At 35.5% G+C, this 17377-nt stretch overlaps 1 protein-coding gene across 5 annotated transcripts in view; it reads right to left on the bottom strand.

Annotated features, from left to right (window-relative positions):
• CTNNA3 (catenin alpha 3) overlaps positions 1 to 17377 on the bottom strand; it is a 1887341-nt gene that overhangs the window by 1799536 nt on the left and 70428 nt on the right. For 2 of the 5 annotated variants that reach the window (XM_035266219.3, XM_035266222.3), the window contains exon 1: positions 10463 to 10580. The exons of the other annotated variants lie outside the window; for them this stretch is intronic. The gene's annotated coding sequence lies outside the window, so the exon portion shown is untranslated. Of the gene's footprint in view, positions 1 to 10462; positions 10581 to 17377 lie in introns of those variants that run through there. 5 annotated transcript variants of the gene reach the window in all.

Here is a 17377-nt window from a genome sequence, read left to right as displayed (position 1 = left end):
AGGAGTCCTTTTTAGCCAAGAGATAAAAAGACAACTTAAATTAGCCAAAGTATCTTCTAAGTCTGTGTCCATGTCTTTAACACAAATTAAGTAAAAGGTTTTTCCATGGTAAAAATTACTTTATTTCACCAATGTACTGAGCTTGGATGAATGGAAATGATAAGAAGCTCACTATACCACTAGATGCTCTTTGACTTGAAACCTGCCACTTTTAAACTTTTATCCAAAAGAGATGGTTTTATAAAGTAAAAAGTACACTTTATAAATAAAGTTGTGTGGAGAGAGAAAAGTACAGGTTTGGAGAGAGACTGTATAATGAAATTCCAGTTTCCAGGATCAAAGGGAGAAGAACAAATCTCTTGACAGTGGTGATAGATGTCTCCAGAGAAAGACCTCAAGGCACCTACTGACGTGGATCCTTCCCTTCCCCCCAAACTATTTTTTGTCTGTAATGCCTCAATTTTCTTCATTCCACTTTATTCCCTGCTTGGAACTGAACTTATATCAATTTACATCAATTTTTAATTCACACACATTTCATTTCTAAATGCAGTTAACTCTTGAGAGGTCATGGGGTGCACACATTCAGTCACACATTAGAATGAACTACCTCACTGCTCGCCATCTAACACCCTGCACACATCTCTATTACAGCATGAAACACGTTGTGTTTTCATCATGCCGCGGCAACAAAGGAGAGGGATGATGGAAGATCAGAGAAATGCGCAAAGAGGCCAGTGGAAAAATTTACTCATTTCCAAACTTTGCCTAAAGGTGGCCATTACCTCACAAATATTAAAGAGAAAATGTTTGGCACCTACTTCTTCTCCCTACAATAACACATAACCACCCCACCACCACCACCACCCCTCACTACCCACTCCAGAGCTCAGGCACCTCTTAGTAAAACTATAATTCTTTTTTTTGTTTGTTTGTTTTTTGAGATGGAGTTTCGCTCTTGTTACCCAGCCTGGAGTGCAATGGCGCGATCTCATCTCACCACAACCTCCGCCTCCTGGGTTCAGGCAATTCTCCTGCCTCAGCCTCCTGAGTAGCTGGGATTACAGGCACACACCACCATGCCCAGCTAATTTTTTGTATTTTTAATAGAGACGGGGTTTCACCATGTTGACCAGGCTGGTCTCAATATCTTGACCTTGTGATCCACCCGCCTCAGCCTCCCAAAGTGCTGTAATTACAGGCGTGAGCCACCGCACCCGGCCTAAAACTATAATTCTTTTACAGAAGTTGACATGGGGTTTCTTTTGGTTTTGTTTTTTTTTTTGTGAGACAGAGTCTCGCTCTGTCACCAGGCTGGAGTGCAGTGGCACAATGTTGGCTCACTGCAATCACCGCCTCCCCGGTTCAAGTGATTCCCCTGTCTCAGTCTCCCGAGCAGCTGGGACTACAGGCACGCACCACTACGCCCGCCTAATTTTTTGTATTTTAGTAGAGACAGGGTTTCACCATGTTGGCCGGGATGGTTATGATCTCCTGACCTTGTGATCTATCTGCCTCGACACACACCTGTAATCCCAACTACTCAGGAGGATAAGACAGGAGAATCACTGGAAACCAGTAGACAGAAGCTGCAGTGAGCCAAGATCACAAGATCCTGTGACAGAGACTCCATCTCAAAAAAAACAAAAGAATTTATCCTGAGTGCATAACTGAACTTTATAAGCTTCGCTCTCCCCCATCACCATGCCTCAGAAAGATTAGTATAATGTAGTCGGGAATAATGTGAAGAATTGAAATCAAATGTTAACTGAAAAAAAAAATGTAGATCATCACAAGAAGATTTAAATAAAAGAAAAGGAGGCAAGAGAAGTTTGTACAATATTATCTTAGCTGATTTTATACAACTCAGTCTTGACTAAAGTGAAATAAAATGAAAAGAAGACAACTATAGTATAAAACTTTTGCTACAATCTCTATACACACTGGTTTTCCAAGCCCCACCTCCATGTTTCCAGTGTAATCATTTGTTGGTATGTTTGCACCTTCTACTCACTTGGTAAACAAAAGGATCTAAGGTTTGTCAGAGAATCAACAAAATCAAGCAATTGCCTGATATATGTGATGAAGGAATAGCTGGGTCTCATTCTTTTCAAATGCTCTTCCTACACTTTACAATTATTTTTTATGTGTTTACTTAGAGGGAAATAGTCTGTATAAACTCTTTCACCCAGCTTTTTGGCAGGCTATAACAGCAAAATGATGTGAGATCAGAGGCATCCCTAGACTACAGCCCTGTAGTCAACTTATATTTACTGTCTCTTCTGTGCCAATCGTGAGGAAAGTGTGACCATAAACAATAAAGATAATAAAAAGTAAATGATTTAGTATATTAGTAAAGAACACATCCTTAAAAAAAAAAAAAAATATGCAAAATGCATGGCATATGGAAGACTTCCAGTGAACATCATTTGTACTTTTCCCTTTAGTGACTTTAAGAAGATGACTGATTTCTCCCTGTTCTATGGAATTGTTGATACATTTTCCTTTATTTGTATCAAGTGGTAAACAGATTTTTATTTGGCCACCAGAATTTAACAGGAATAATGCAATCTCCAACTTCTGTACTATAGTTGATTATGGTTTTCTGTTATTGGAACTTAAAAAGAGATATTATTTTTATGTCTGCATCTGGAGTTTATAACTTGAAATGTGTTGGATAGGTAAAATATCTTACTTTAAGAGAAAGAACTGTTAATATGTAAGTATTAGATATTGGAAAGAAATCAACAATTGTCCGCAATAAGGGTGGAGTTAGAGGCATAGATTATCCAAAATCTCAAATAATTCTTCTGAAAAGTCATCAAAAGCCAGCCATGCTGTCAAAGAAATATAACCTTACCCCTCAGAGCCATACCCTGATTCCACTCCAGCACAGTAGGACTTCTGGCATCCTAACAGAGAAGTAGAATCTGCAAGGCTGATAATCATCAGGTAATTGTAGGGATAATGAATATAGTGGGGTAGTAAAGATTAGGTGTACTAATCCTTGCTAACTGTGTGAATTGTTCTAAAGATTAAACAGACCTCTATTTTAAAAAAAAAAAAAAAAAAAAAAAGACATCCTATTTTACAAAAAGAAAATGTAGAACAAAGTAGGCAGGAGTAGGTAATAGAGAAGTTCAGAGCAGATTTTAGTATTAAATAAGGTCAAGATTAAGACTCATTGAGAAGGGGACACTTGAGCAAGACTTGAAGAGGCAAGAAAATTAGCCAAGCAGACAGTCAGGGGAAGAGCACTGCAGGCAGATGTAACAACACAGCAGAAGCCTAAGGCAGGAAAGCAGTGGCAGAACAGCAAGGAGGCCAGTGTAAGTAGGGCAGAGTGAACTACAAAGAGCATAGTAAGAGAGAAAGTCAGAAAGGCAGAGGGGGCTGCAGATGAGAGGAACTACTGCAGATGTTTGAGCACTAATACATCAACTGTTTTATTCTTTAAAAGAATCATTCTGGTGAACAGAATGAAGTATGGAGGGCAAAAGAAAAAGTAGGGACAGCATTAGGAGTTCGCATAGTAATCCAGATGAGATAAAATAATGGCTTAGAACTGGTTGGTGGTAGCAGACGTAGACACAGGGTTCAGACTGTAGATACAGTTTGACAATTGAGCCAACAGAAATTCAGGAAAGATTAAACATAAGATAGACAGAACTCAAGATATCTTTAGGTTTTTCAGTCTGGAGCAACTAGAAGGATGAAGTTGCCATTAACTGAGGTGGGAATGACTGCAAGAGGAGCAGGAATAAGAAGAGTCCGGCTGGACACATGATAAATTTGAGGTGCATATTAACATCAAAGAGAAGATGTAAAGTAGGCAGCTGGATATTCAAAAGCAGGGTTTGAAAGAGAAATCTGAAATGAAAATATAACTTTTGGAGTTGTCAGCATAAAGGGAGATATAATGAGACCACCAAGGAAGCAAGCAGACTAGAAAGAGGTAGGTTGAAGTCAACTATTGCAAGTGAATGGAAATATAGGTAGTGGTATTCAGAGTATGATTGTAAAACTGAGATTTGCCTTTGGGTGAATTAGAAAAATACGCCCCTTCTGGACAGGTAGGTTAGAAAACTGTGTCATTTTCTGAGTAGACACAGCCCTGCAAGTGCTGGCAGAAAGGCCCACGCTTTGACCAGCAGAGGGAAGGCTATATTTTGTCTCTACTCAGACCCTTAGCAGTATAGTATGGAGCAGCCCATGCGAGACATCTTGTTACCTCACCCAGCAACACCCACTATCTGCTAGAGTTCTTAAATTCTCTTACTCTCACCACTATTGGGCCTCAGTGATTAACAGCATCAGCTTTAAAGTTAGACTGCCTGGGTGAGAATCCACGCTCTATTTACTGCTCGATGGTGACTTTAGATAAGTTACTGATCTTTCCTGAACATCAATTTCCTAATCCATAAAATGAGAATAATAATTCTGAAACGGATCTGAAAGATTACATAAGAAAATTCATATAAAATCTATAACTTAACCCGTATGTCTGATACCTAGCAGGGGCTCAACAAATGTTAGTTGATATCATTATCTCCTTTTAAGTGAAAGAACAGAGTCTACTTGTCTACATTCAGATTAAACCTCTCCCTCATCTATAGAGCTCATAATTACCATTCAAGAGTGCTTTCACTCATTGTTTACATAACAAAAGAGTTTAAAACAAAGCTTCCCTCTGGTACCTCATTTTATTGGATTTCTTGACTTCAAAATCACTTCAAAATCAATAAGGCATATTTCCTACATGTGCACTAATTAGAAATGCAACATGCCTAAAGTACTTTTCAAAAAAATAAACACATTCCTAATGCACAACAGCCTCCTAAAGGATCTTGACATTGAAATCAATTCGAGTAGTACATAAAAGGTATGCCCCAGAGTTAAGGCTACAATTGTTAGATGCACTAAGTATAGGGAACCCCAAGAGCCTGTACTTTTTATTTCCTTAGCTTCCAAAATCTCTGAATTTCTATAGAAGAAAACATTATGTTTTAGAACAAAAGGTAAATATCATTAACATATTGAGATCAGGAGTTCAAGACCAGCCTGACCAATATGGTGAAACCCTTTTCTTTTTTTTTTCTTTTTTTTTTTGAGACAGAGTCTCACTCTGTCACCCAGGCTGGAGTGCAATGGCACTATCTTGGCTCACTGCAGCCTCTACCTCCTGGGTTTAAGAAATTCTCCTGCCTCAGCCTCCCAAGTAGCTGGGATTACAGGCGCCTGCCACCACACTCATCTAATTTTTGTATTTTTTATACAAACTTTCTAAAGCTTATTTGAGTATTTGAAATTCTCTTTATTAAACCTTTAGATAGCCATCTTATTGATGTTTTTTGAAAAATGATCAAATTGACCCTCCCCGCAAAATGATGTTTTATGAATTCCTTATGAGAACATTTAAAATTAAATAGAAAAATTTGTTTACTCTAGCCATAGTAACCAAAATTAAACATGTTTCCTCACACATACAACCAAAATGAAAGCTGCAAAAATGGTAAAAAAAAAAAACCTCAACCAATATGAAAACAAAGGAAAAGAGCAGATTCTACTTATATTTAGATCTTACAATATTATAATCTTGTAATAGCCTTCTGATCATGAATGGCTGGTCAAATCTAATCTCCCTCTTTATAAAAAAAAGTGAAAAGTAATCATTCAATTTCTGACTTACCTGAAAAGTAACACTGTATATGAGAATTTTACAAGATGACTTCATGACCCTGACAGCATACCATTTAGTTATTTTATAAAATGTCAGTTCACACTAAAAGCTCACTCTATATTTCACAATGACACATATTTTCAAAATTGCAGCTACAGAGAAAGGACAGAAATGCCTTATGGTTAGTTACTATATGTGGCAATGGCTTTAAATTAAGGACATTTTGTACCATATAAAAATTATGCCAAAACAGAGACCCATCTTATAGAAGCCCAGCATGAAGGTTACCTATACATTTTTTTAAAGCCATAGAACTAAATTAGTCAAATTGAAGTCAAAAAAAAAAGCTAATCTAATATATGAGATAACAGAGAAGCTTTGACTGAATTATCAGAACAAGAATAACCTTCAGCTAGAAAAGGCATCAAGTTTAAGCAACCAGGGCAGAAGTAAAGTGTCCTTCATATACACTTTGAAAGTGACAGTGGGCTTCTGTTGCTGCAACTCCAGTGAGCCTATGGGTCCATCCCATTCCATAACATTGTAAAACAGTTCAACTGTATATTAATTCTCCTAAGGTCTGATATTTTTAAAAAGCAGAGAACAAAAAGAGAATGGTAAAGGTAATAGAATTCTCATCAACCTCAATGTGAAGCCAAAAAATTTCCATTTCTTCTGTGTTCTCTGTTTAGCAAGAAATAAATAAAAGTCTGCTTATCAGAATAAAGAAAATGAAACCAAAGTCCTTGAAAACACTATATTCATTTTTCAATAAATCAATAAATACACTTGGGAAAACAAATAGTATGTAACTGGGGAATTTCAGTTTCTTCTGTCTCCTAGTTTTCCATTCCGTAATACTCCTTGAAGAGAATTTTTTAAAGTATCTGCCAGAATCTTTAAATCAACCATCTAAGTTCATTATTTGTCAATATTTTCTTAAAGTTTCTCCAGGAACACTGGCTAAATACCTATTAATCCTACTTAACTGTTTCTTATCCCACATGTTAAGTATCCTCTCTACAGGAAATAGATGACTTTTCTCCCCTGGCTTCAAAACACCACCCTCCTGCTTCTCTCCAACCATTTAGAATTCAAGAAACAAATGGAAGCAAACAATAAAACATTAGTAACACTAGAAATATCCAGTACACATAGACTGAGAACACATTTGGGGACAAGGTGGGCAGACTAGCACTTTGCTGTGGAATTACACAGCAAAAAAAGATGGAAAAGCCACAAATACTCATCTTCATTCATCTTCCATAGCAAGAGATCAATAGATACTATCTGAGGTTGAATGCAATTTCTCATTCATGGAAAATTATGTAAATGACGTTTAACCATGTAAAAAGCCTCCCAACCTCATTCATAACAAAAGAAATGCAAATTACAATACACTGAGATATTCTTTCTCAGCTTTCAGATTAGCAGTTACCAAAATTTTGGTAACAAACTCGTTAGTAAGGCTGCAGAGAAACAAATACCCGTATACCTTGCTTGTGGATATTTAAAACATTATCCCTATGTAGGGAAAATATGCAATATATATATGAATGGTATATGTATGTATTTAAACTTTAACCCAGCAATTCAGTTTCTAGGAATCTACCTCAAATATAAAAATAAAAAGTGATATATGCCCAAGGCAATTAATTGCAGCAATTTTGGTAAAACAAAAAAAAAGAGAGAGAAAAGGAAGGAAGAAAGAGAGAGAATGGAGAAAGGGAGGGAAGAAAGGAAGGCAGGAAGGCAAAAAGGCAGGAAGGAAGAAAAGAAGGGAGGAAGGGAGGGAGGAGGATAAGGGGAGGGAGGGAACTATGGTATATCCACACAAACAAGTACTACACAACTGTGGAAGGAAGTGAAGTTTTGTCTATATGCTTGAATGGAGTAATCTGCAGTCCACCTTGTTAAATGAAAAAAGCAAAGTACATAGCAGTATTTATAGTATATTACCTTTACGTAAGAAAGGCTGTACTACAAACACCTTTGTATTTTTGCTTATTCTTTCATGAAGAAGTAGTGAAAGACAAATGGAAAACAAATTAAAATAGTGGTCTTTCAGGAGGAGGAAAAAATAGAGACAGAAGAATGCTAGACTTCTCTGAATGTACCTAGTTTTGGAGTTTTGACTTTGAAACCATGTAAATGTGCCACATAATTAAAGAACACTTAAGTTACAAATCAATCCCAAAAAATTAAAAGCAAACAAAAGAAAATAAACTTTAGTTATATTTCAAGTTAGCTTCATAACCACACAAAAATGAAGAATTTCAAGTGACTTCAAAACATGATATTTCACTCTAATCTTTAGAGGGATATCCTCTAAGACAAGAAGAGTATCGAAGTAACCTGAAACTACATTTAGTATTCTTATAATTTATGTGGGCATGTGTATACATGCGTTTGTATGCATACAGAGATACATATACATATATACACACATTAGGATAAAGCGAATAAATAGTATAAGAAAACGAAAAGATATAAATATAAAATCAGGCTAGGTGTCGTGGCTCACATCTCTAATTCCAGCAGTGTGGGAAGCCAAGGCAGAAAGACTGCTTGAGGCCAGGAGTGCCAGACAAACCTGGGAAACATAACGAGACCCCCATCTCTATAAAAAATATAAATCAAAAATTAAATCAGCCAGGTGAGGTGGCACATGCCTATAGTCCTAGCTACTTGGGAGGCTGGGGTAGGAAGATCACTTAAGCCAGGAAGTCAAGGCTGCAATTAGCTATGATCATGCCACTGCACTCCAGCCTAGGCAACAGAGCAGGACCTTGTCTCAAAAAAAAAAAAAAAATTCAAAAACTATATGAATATTTATTTTGTGGGGGAGGGGTTGCCACAGCTGTTGACTTCAGGACATCAGAGGACTCAGATAACAGCTTCCCATCACGGGTCTCGATCTTCACAACCATGGCCCTAGTGAATCATTTCTTATTGATCTTATTTTTAACAATGAATTAAAAAGAACCAAATGATTGTCCCTGAGTCATCATGTTTATATCAGAAGACAACACTGAAAATCCTTAGCAAATCTTGACTGCTACCCTCTTGTCTTTTTTCAATACTGCTGTGTGACAGCAGTGAATTTCTAAGCTAGTTCACTTAGACAAGCCTAGGTCAGTGAGTACAAGGCGCAGAGTCCAGAGTCTTCCACATAGTAGGTGTCTTGTGGGTATTTGAAAATCAAAACACATTACAAAGTCCTGTCTCTGATTTCTTTCTTTCTACCCAACAACTGCTTTTACCACTTAGATTAATCCAGTTAATTTTGACCTTACAGAAGTTGAAATTTAAGATAAATTTACTGCTAGATTAAAAGCGTGAAAAGAAGGAAAGCAGCCAATCCCATTTACAACAATTTATTTTTTTAAATACTAGGACTAGTATTCATACATTTATACAAAATTGCTAAAGATATTTTATTTTAAACATTGTCTTGATCATGTCTGTTCTAATAACATAGACATGTGATCTTATTTAGATCACTCCTGGTTGTTGCCAAAAACCTAAGTTTCTTTAGTCTCTCTTCTGAACAAACAGACCAAATTGTTTTCTGAATACTTGGGGCCACATTTATATTCACATAAGTTAGTGTGTGGGTTAAAAGGGCAGCAGTTCTTTACCTTTTTTCACCAAAACACAAGTGACATTTAAAGCATATTTAATATTCACAATCCAACATACTCGCCTCACTCCAGACTGCCACCAAGGTAAGGGAGGCAACTGGTTTGCATGAAACTCTACCGTAAGATTTCTGAAACCCTCTATCTTCTCTCTCCTCAATCCATAATACACCAGAGGTATAGTTGAAACTGCTGTGTCTATTTCTTTATTTTTCTTATTCCTGGCTCTGTTTTATATCCCACACTTGTTTTCTTTCTTTTTTCACTTAACTTATCCTATCTTGAATTTCATGTAGCCTTGTAAGTCACCTTAAATCCTTTCTAGAAGAAGGCAAGGAATAATAATCATTCTAGGTATCTGAAAAAGCAATATTTTCTCATTTACCTTAGATAAAGCCTTACAATTTTAACTCCTTGCTGCCTCTTAATATGTGCTGTACCATATTGAATATACAAGTATAAAAAAATCATGAGTTCCTTCTTTTTTGCTTTACCAATTCTCTGTTTAAAAACATTTAAGTCTGCATACAAAAACTACAGGGAAAACATCCATGCACAATTTAGGTTTAAAAGCCCATGACAGTAATTAAATTGTTTGTACAAATAACCTACTTGCTGTACAATTTTTATGTCTAAAGTACGTAAAGTTTCTAGTATGTATACTCAATCGTTATAGTAACAGCTCAGTTACAGAGGAGGAGTTTTTAAATGAGCTGATGTAAGACTACTATAGTTTGGGCATTGGCACATGAGAATTTGTTTTAGTGCTATTTTTAAAACCACTAATAAACAGCAGACTTAAGCCTCTGCTCAATTGAATCTGCCTAAGTTGTGAAAGAAAAAAATGTGTAAGAGAACCACATTTTTATCTAAATCTGAAATGTCTGCTAATATACTCAGAAAAGTAGACATTTAAAATTGGAGCTTTCATAAAATAGTCTAGAGTTTAGTGTTACTAAAAGGAAAATTAGTTATAAAAGTAAAAAATGCACAACATAATAGTTTCTATTCATCCCATTTTACAGAAATTATGTCCTTTCATTTCCCCCAAAGTTATTTAACCAAGCAACAGATAATCTATAATTACTAGGATTTGCCTTATAGCAAAGTTTGATTTTTAAAAGTTTGACACTCCACTCACCTACTGCAGGACAGAGTATTACCCATATACAGATACTAAACCAATTGTCTAAGCAATTTCTTGTATTTAGAAATTCAGTGCCACTATCATGGCTCACAATTTGGCTTATGATGCATCTGTAAGCAAACAGCCTGACAAGCACCCTAGTGTATTTCAGGATGACTGACAGGACACAGTGGCTCAAGCAAGAAAGGGGGATGGGTGCTCTTAAAGCAACATGCCAGTGAAGAGTAACATCAAACAGCAGAATCAGACCTGAAATTGTGTTTTTCAGATTTACAGTGAAATAATAATACATTATCCACTCTCAACTTCTAAATATAATTTACATGGTCACATGTACCCAAAACACTGCAAATCCCCAAGTAGAATTTTTGAGAATTTATAAAAATAGAAGAAAAAATATAAAAGAGTCATGCTATATATGATACTTCCCTGAAGCAATCAAGCCTTTAAGTTACTTAAGATAATGCCTGTTATTTTTAAAAGAAATTAAACCAGGCTATCCACAGATAAGCTATTCTTTCTTTTCCTCACAATATCAACTTTTATTTTAGATTCGGGGGTTACTTGTTCAGGTTTCTTATATGGGTATACTACATGATGCTGAGGTTTGGGGTACAACTGATCCCATCACCCAGATACTAGGCATAGTACTCAGTGATGAGATGAAAAAAGCAGTTCTTGGCTCACCTTCAGATTTTGTCAATAGCTCTTACAACAATAATTTAGGAATAAATAATGAAGGTAACTTAAATACCTTGAATTAATCAGAATTGTTATTGAGGATAAGGGCAAGAGATCCATGTATTTTTGCCCCTACTACATTCCTTCCTTATGACCTACTCCATGATTAAAATATAGACCAAAAATTAGGAAATTCCAATTGTAGATATTTCCACATTGATTTCACTTCAGAAAACATTTAAGTAACACATTGGATTCATTCTTCACATTTACAATTTTTTCCTATATTATGTCACAATACTTTGCACTGCTCAATCCTTTTATAATTAATAGAGCAATTATCAATAATTTAAAAAACAAACAAAAAAGCCAAGTCACTCATTTTTAAACACAATCCCTCATTCAACCAGCAGAGGGTATTATGAGATTCTGAAAGCCCACGTATTACACCCAATGACATGTAGTTTCTATACTTCAGCTAGAAACTGGGACACATCATCTCTACCTTCCTTAGTAATTGTGCTTAGAAATATCCCATTTTATTTTGTCCATATCAATTTGACTTTAGAGCCCAGATTAGTGCCTCTCATCTGTATCAGACTACCATTATTTCTTCCTCTAACTGCTCCTTCAGCTGCATCCTCTGAAAAAAAAGCACTAGAAGACCAAGAAGTGGAAATTCTTCTTATGGAAAGACTTCCCGCAATCCTAAATTTTTCTGGGACAAACAGACAGTGATCTTACATAAAGATTCTAAGCTCCATTAGAAAATCCAAAACAAATTCTGAAGAAGACAGAACTAAACTAAAAGATAAAATCTCTCTTCAAAATTATATGACACTTGTAAAGTCTTTAACTCATATATTATAATTGCCCTGTTTAATATTTGCTAAATTATCATTTCATTTTAGAAGCCACAGGCTAATTTGTAAAGATATATTTCCTGTTGCTACATTATATTTCTCATAAGCATGCAGTATTATGACTAACAAAGTTCCCATACAATTGACAGGTTCTTTATTTTACAACTTAACACTCAGTAAGGAAAGACATGGACAGCAATATGCCTGATTTATTCTAAAAATAAAAATTTTACTGTCTAATTAACTAAAATCATTATCTCCCACAAATTTATCTTGACTGAAGATTAAAAAAATATTCTGTTTCTTTGACCCTATTAAGGCACAAACCTCAAGTTAACTAAGTTAACTATGGCAAAAGTAAAAAAACAGGCTCAAAGAGCAATCTCTTTTTTCATGCTCTCAACTTGTCACTAACGACATATCCTCTATGCTAAAGTACCAAATTTTCCAAAGAGAAAATAAATGTTAATTCTCTTCCTCAAGTGTCATTCAAAATAAGAAATTATAGGTTATTTTCCTTTTAAGGGGAATTCTATTTCTGATAATAAAAGCAAGCTTTGAGTTCTTCATTGAAAGAAATTGCTCTATAAGATAATTTCTCGTACTCAAATGTGGCATTTTATTTCCTCATGTAATAACTAACAATAGCCAGGTAAATATCATATTTTATATTTGTAAATAAAATATGATACCTCTTAAGTATATTCTTTTATGAAATTTTATATCTTCAATTTTCTAAACAGATATATTTGCTATAATAGAAAATAGATACTGGGACTTTGTTCTCAAATTAACTTATAGGATAAGCCACAATTCAGAAGAAAACTGAAAAGTCAATTTTGTCAGTAATTTGCTTATCCTTTTTGCCAATCATTCACACATTTTGGAATATGTATATAAACAATATTGTTGTCATTTCTAGCTAACCACGTAATTCTACTTTACTTTCCAACTGTGAGTTTGGTTCCTGACACAGGCTCTCCTGAACTATGTCTCACTCAGTGGTTTTCGGTTTCCCCAGGTACCTTAAGAACCTACATCTAAAGGCCTTATTAGTCTCAATTCTATTTGTTGATTTTTTTTAATTAAGGATAATGCTTAGGGGGAGAGGGAGACTGAATAAACAGTGAATAGATACTACTTACTTACTTACTTTAAGCTAGGTACTTAAATAGATACTAATTTAAGTACTTAAAATGATACTACTTTAAGTAAGTAGTATCTATTCACTGCTTATTCCTTTTTACTTTTAGCAAAAATGCCTCCATACATTATATGCTCTATTTGAATTTTCAATACATTTTATACATACAGTAGTCCCCCCTTACAGACAAGCTATGTGTTCCAAGACCCATAGTGAACTCCTAAAACCACAGATAGTTCTGAATCCTATATATATTTTTTCCTATCTACAAACTGTGATAAGGTTTAATTTATAAATTAGGCAAGAAACTAATAATAATAATTATAAAATGGAGCAATTATAACAATATACCTGCATCAGAACTTGAGCTTTGGGGCCAGACTGTGACAGCACATTTGAAAATCTAGATGGCCTCTGAGTGACTAATGGGCAGGCAGCATATACACGAGTGTATGATGGACAAAAAGATGATTAGTGCCCTGATTGGGACATAATAGGATATCACAAGAGCTCATTGTGCTACTCAGAATGGCACACAATATAAAACTTATGAATTGGTTATTTCTGGAATTTTCCATTTCATATTTTCCAGACCAGGGTTGACCTTGAGTATGTAAAACCACAGAAATGCAACCACAGATAAGAGGCCTACTGTATTTCTTTTTTCTTTTTTTTTGAGACAGAGTCTCGCACTGTTGCCCAGGCTGGAGTGCAATGGCATGATCTTGGCTCACTGCAACCTCCACCTCCTGGGTTCAAGTGATTCTCCGCCCTCAGCCTCCTGAGTAGGTGGGATTACAGGCACCCGCCACCATGTCTGGCTAATTTTTTGTATTTTTAGTAGAGATGGGGTTCCACTATGTTGGCCAGGCTGGTCTCAAACTCCTGACCTTGTGATACGCCCACTTCAGCCTCCTAAAGTGCCTACTGTATTTCATTTGTCTTCAAAACAACTTATTACTCCCCTAATTGTTGCAGTGGGCTCTTAGTAGGTAATAGTCACACCAATTAACAGGTATAGTGCAAGCTCGGACTCTGACATAGGTTAGGTATGCTAAGTCTGAGGTGTAGTGGCATATCCAAATAGTTACGCTCCATGAGCAACTGGATATGGAGAATCCATAAACTGTGGGAAAAAATTATGCCTAGAGATGCAGATATATTAACTTGTCCATCCATGTTATACTCTAATCCGTAAGAGTAGATGAGTTCTCCCAAGATTAATTATAAAAAGAATAAGGCAGCCACGTTACAAAACAAGTACAGTGAAGAATATGAGAAGAAATGTCATAACAAGAATAGTAAGAAATGCAAAACAAATTGAGTTCAAATTCAAACTCACTTTACTCTCTTTGGTCTCATCCACAATGACCCCAAGTTAACCTGTTTTCCTGATGTAAAATGAGACCTATAAAACTTCTATGAAGAGTAATTACTGATAAAATTACACATAGAATATAAAGGAGTGCTAATTACCATACCAAATAATTCATTAATCAAGTATCATTATTTTGTGGAAAGATATTTTTCTCTTTGTGAAATTCTTCTTTTCTAAACCAAAATGCCATTGAATGTTAGAGGGCTGTTGTGAGAGACATCAAATAAATTGCCTCTCTGATTTTTAAATGAATAAAGAATTATTATGTCCACAGAGTTTTATTTAGCAAATTGAATTCAGGTCATCAATGGAAGTCATCTACTCCGTCCATGATAATAATTTATAATTGGATAGCAAGAAAAATGTGGTCCTAAAATGGAAGTATGTTTAGAGCTTCTTCCAAAGTTGCAACAGGCTTAATAGATAAAATTAAAGGGACACTAACACATATTAATAAACTGAGTATTTTTTTAGAAGAGTGGGTATAGGATGGTTAAAGATAGAATACCAAACTAAACACAAACAAATGACAATAAGAAAAAATAGAAACCTCTGTGTCTTGTTCCCACATAAGACTTATGGAGTTGTGCCAATCTGCTTCATTCCAGAGCAAAGAACCACTCAGTCACTGAGGCTATATTAGAAAGAGAGGAAGGAAATCCTTTTCTCCCACACTCTCCGTTTCCAAAGATAATAACAGAAAACTAGAGAGTGATGGACTTCACTATCAAGCAGCCATGTTTATTTTACTCATGTCTTTCATTGACTCCCTAAATCTAGTCTACTGATTTTGCATAATAGAGCAAAATAAATATATCTACAAAAATAAATAAAATCAATCTTGTAAAACTTGTAGTATCCCTAAATTTTCCAAAATATAATTGCTGTAGTCATTAAATTAAAACTATAACATCATTCCTATCAAGTCATCAATTGTATGCAAAAGAATGAAGTTTATCACAGAGAAAGGTAAAATAATTAAATTCAGTGATAGAGCAATGAATCACATTTCTTTTACTTCAAATGATAACCCTGCCAAATCAGTCTGAGTAGCCCATACACACACACATCCCAAGCCAATCCACTTTTTTCCACGTGGGTCTTGGATGCACAGAATTAGACATAATCAATCATGTTTCTCACTGGTGGTACTGGTCCATGAAAAGCCTGTTTTATTTTTTGTTTTCATAGTCTATATTCCCTGTCCTCAGTTTCATTCCCCTCGCTGCTTCTTATGGCAGTTAATGGGTACTTTCCAATTAAACTTCCATAACTATTTTTACATATGCTATATACGCCCACTATAATATATAACTTCATGTATGTATGGATTTTTAAATTTACACAAATAATATTGTATTTCCCATCTCTTTCTACTTCTCTCTTTCTGTGTTTTACTGTATTTTTTTTTTTTTTTTTTGTCTATGTTGGACTATAAAGATGTGGCAAACACTGCATGTTTGCTTACGCAGCACATAGTCCCAGCCTTGCTCTCCCTTATCTTTCTCTGCTATGGAAGCAGAACATTTGATTTCCCAGCCTTCTTTGCAACTCGGAATGGCATGTGAAAGAATTCTGGCCAATGGGACGGTAAAGCTTTTGCTCTCCCCATCAAAAGACATTAGCATCCTTGCCATGTCTTCCTTATCTTGACTGTGGTAAGGTGCCTGGAAATAAAACAATCTCACTCCAAAGCTGAAGAGGAAGGATGACAGAGCAGAACTATAGAAAGAACTTGGGCCCTTGATAACATCTGTTATTAACTTCTTACCTCCAGACTTCTTGTTATTTGATGAAAATGAGTTCCTAACTAATATAATAGATTTAGTTTGTTCCTTTATTTTCCATTATGTAGCATTCTATCACATGCATATATAAATATATTTTATGTGTCCATATCACTAATCAAGTACATTTTGGTAATAGCTAACTCTTTGCTATGGGAAACAATGCTATAATAAACATTCTCATACATGTCTCTTTGTATGCCTATGCAAAAGTCCCTCTGGTGAATATATATATATATGGGCTGAATTGTATTTCCTAAAAATTCTGGTGTTGAAGTCCTAACCCCTAGTACCTTAGAATATCACTGTATTTGGAGATAGGTCCGTTAAAGAGATGATTAGGTTAAAGTGAGGCTGTTAGGATGGGTCCTAATTCAATTCTACTGGTGTCCTTGTAAGAAGAGGAAATTAGGACATAGAGAAGAAAAGACATCAGGAATGTGCACACAGAGGGGCGACCATATGAGGAAGGTGGCCATCTACAAGCCAAGGAGAGAGGTCTCTGAAGAAACTAATCCTGCTGACACCTTGATCTTGGACTTCTAGCCTCCAGAACTGTAAAAAAATAAGTTTCTCTTTCTTAAAGATCCCAGTCTATGGTATTTTAGTCTGGCAGTCCTACCTAACTAATACAATTCAGAAGCAGAATTTCTGGGGCAGAATGTAAGTATTCAATTTCAATAAATATCATCAAATTGGTCTCCAAAAAACACCACCAGCAGAGAATGTAAGTTCATGTATCCCCACCTCCTCACCAACACAAGACATAACATGACATTTCACGTTCCACCAACGTGGACATGCAAAGGAGTTCTCACTATTGTTTTGATTTGTACTTCTGATTACCAGTGTAATTGCTAATCTCTTTTTAGTCGATTAGTCAGCCACTCAAATATCCCTTCTATGAATTGAATTGCTTACTTGTATTCTTCACCTGTTTTTTTTTTCCTCAGTTGCCTGTTCATTTCTTTACTGATTTCAAAGAATTCTCTCTATATTGTAAATATAATCCTTTGTCAGTAACAGTCCTTGAAAATATCCTCTCCTTACTTCATA

Source organism: Callithrix jacchus, chromosome 12 (assembly GCF_049354715.1).
Source record: "Callithrix jacchus isolate 240 chromosome 12, calJac240_pri, whole genome shotgun sequence".
In the NCBI taxonomy this organism is placed as follows: Eukaryota; Metazoa; Chordata; class Mammalia; order Primates; family Cebidae; genus Callithrix; species Callithrix jacchus.
This window is presented reverse-complemented; position numbering and strand designations above follow the sequence as displayed.